This window comes from Mus pahari, chromosome 1, assembly GCF_900095145.1.
Source record: "Mus pahari chromosome 1, PAHARI_EIJ_v1.1, whole genome shotgun sequence".
In the NCBI taxonomy this organism is placed as follows: Eukaryota; Metazoa; Chordata; class Mammalia; order Rodentia; family Muridae; genus Mus; species Mus pahari.
This window is the reverse complement of record NC_034590.1, coordinates 1,601,439-1,604,497: the sequence shown is the minus strand read 5'-3', so window position 1 is coordinate 1,604,497 and position 3,059 is coordinate 1,601,439.

Genomic DNA, 3,059 nt, shown 5'->3' with positions numbered 1-3,059 from the left:
GTACTACATACAAACAGATCCCCTGGAACGTGGGTTATAGACAGTTAAAGTGCCACGTGGGTGCTGGGACTTGAACCTAGGTTCTCTGGAGCTGCAGCCACTAAGCCAAGTCCTCAGTGCTGGGTTGCTGTTTGGTTTCTCCTTATCTCTGTGATGAACCTCATGGGGATTTCTATGGCGGTTGCACTGATTCTGTAGACTCCTTTTTGTAATGTATCCATTTCCCCAGCATCAATGGCGCCAGTCCGTGAACATGGATGTCCCTGCAGCTCCTCACCCCTCCCTCCTTTTCCTCTTTTGTGTCTTTAAAGGTTTCTTTGTAGATAATTTTCACAGATATATTCCTGGATTTTTTTTTTCCTGGAGGCCATTGTGAATAGGATTGTTTTCCTGATTTCTTTGTCGAAAATGTTCATTATTAGGGCTGGAGAGATGGAACAGAGGACCCGAGTTCAAGTCCCAGAACTCACATGGTGGCTCACTACCTCCTGTAACTCAAGCTTTGGGGCTTACAGTGCCCTCTGCTGGCCTCCAGAGACTCCTGCACATAAACGCACACATATACTTTTTTTATTTTTATTTTTTAAAGATTTATTTATTATTGTATCTAAGTACACTGTAGCTGCCTTCAGACACACCAGAAGAGGGCACCAGTTCCCATTACAGATGGTTGTGAGCCACCATGTGGTTGCTGGGATTTGAACTCAGGACCTCTGGAAGAGCAGTCAGTGCTCTTAACCACACTGAGCCATGTCTCCAGCCCATGCATACACTTATTAGACTGTTTGCTTTTAAAGCAGGGCAGCTAATTACAGATTAGTAAACGACGAAAGATATGGCTATGAATGTGTCTCTGTGCGTAAGTACCGTTAACCACCGAGCCTGCTCTCCAGCACCCTCCCTCTCCCTCTCTCAGTACCCCCGCCCCCATGCCCACGCTCCTTTAGATTTTCTTTATTTTTATGTTTACCTGTGTGAGTGAGTGCCAACTGTGTGAGCAGGTACCAGAGGAGGTCAGAACAGGACGTCAGATTCCTCAGAGCAGGAGGGAGTTACAGGTAATTGCGAGCAGCTAGACATAGGTGCTGGGAACCCAACTGGAGTCCCCTATAAGACCAGTGTGTGCTCACAGCCGCCGGGCGGCCTCTCCAGCCCCCACGCAGGCCATTCTTACCCAGAAGCAGTGTTGGTATCTCCTACCCCAAGAGTAATAAGCCGCAGCTGACAAACCACCATCCGTTATAGCAGCGTCGCACAGTCGACGTCGCTTGGACCTCCTTCCCTGCAAGGCTGTGGCATAACGAGGTGAGGGCACGATCCCTGTGCCTCCACTTTTTGCCTGCTGGGATTACACACAGGTGGCCCTGTGCCCTTGCTTGTGAGAGAATCTTTCTATCGCTCAGATTCCCCTGCAGCAACCCCCCCCCCATCAGCTTCTAGCATCACCTAATCTATGTGGTCCGTGTAGATTAGTAGATTAGATTTGCCTTTCCGACAATACTAGGAATGGAGCTATGCAGTACAGACCTTTAGAAAATGGCTTCTTTCAACCAGCGCAGTCTACTTGCTCACAGGTCAGGCAGAGTACCAGCCCCTTCCTCGCTGAGGGACTCTAGGCAGAGGCCCTACCATTGGGCCACACCCCTAGACCCTCACTGGGGGATTCTAGGCAGGGGCTCTACCCATCCTCAGTCCCCTCACTGACAGACTCCAGGCAAACACCCTCCAAATAAATTGCATTTTCCTTTCTATATGCTCTTTTTATGCCCCATGTGGGATTATTTTATAGCACAGAACTTTCTAGTCCTCATCATTTTATTTTATGCTTTTAAATTTTATTTATGTTATTTTTCCGAGGGTCTGGGAGGGAACCAGAAGTGGTTAGAAGTTTAGACCTTTGAAATCAGACTGCCTAGCCTACGCTGCCTACGTGATTTGGGGATTGCTTACATTTTCACACCCTTTGAATGGGAATACCAATAGTGCATACATATGGATTTTTGTGAGGACTTCAGTGATAACAACCCCCAAATCAGGAATAACTTTGTCTTGCAAGCCACCATTTAGCAGTTCTCCATGACAGACTGCAGCAAGACAAGCCAACCTTCCCAGGCTCAGACAGCTTCTGCTGACACCAAAAGCACTTTTTTTTTTTATTTTTTTCGAGACAGGGTTTCTCTGTGCAGCCCTAGCTGTCCTGGAACTCACTCTGTAGATCAGGCTGGCCTTGAACTCAGAAATCTGCCTGCCTCTGCCTCCCGAGAAAAGCACCCTTTCTTAAGGGCCAAGAAATAAAACACAAAATTTTCCTAGAGTCTGATTGTTACCCAGGCCCTGAAGTTCGCTGTTCTAACACTAGGTGGCGACCTAAGCCCTGGTTTGTACCACTTGGGGAGTAAGTGAACAGGAAAGGGGGAGGTGTTCTTGGGAGGGGGTGCAGTCATTTGTAGCTCTCCACAGCCCCATAAATAACCCCTAATAAACGCGCGTGAGTCATTCCATTGGCTGCTGGCACGCACCATCCCTGCGTGGAGACAGATGTTAATTTTACATCTTCCTGGAAGAACCCTACTGCAAAATTTAAGGGGGAGTGTATGTTACATGGCCTGCCGCATAGCATACTCTGTCAATGTTGGCATTATCATTATTCAATGTGATTGGCTCACAGCGAGTGCTCAGTGTATATATTTATTGAGCCAGTGTGAGCATAGGTTTTGAAGTCAGACCTCGGTTTAAAATCTATTAAGGGGGCTGGGGAGATAGCTCAGCGGGTAAAGGCGCTTGCTGCTAAGCTCAATGGCCTGGATCCGATCCTGGGAATCACACAGAGGAAAGAGAGAACATTTTCTTTGTCCTCCTTGCTCTGGTACAGGGTCATACACAGGCAAAACAAACAAATATAAAGAAAAAGGAAGGGCTGGTGAGATGGCTCAGTGGGTAAGAGCACCCGACTGCTCTTCCAAAGGTGCAGAGTTCAAGTCCCAGCAACCACATGGTGGCTCACAACCATCCTCAACAAGATCTGACTCCCTCTTCTGGAGTGTCTGAAGACAGCTACA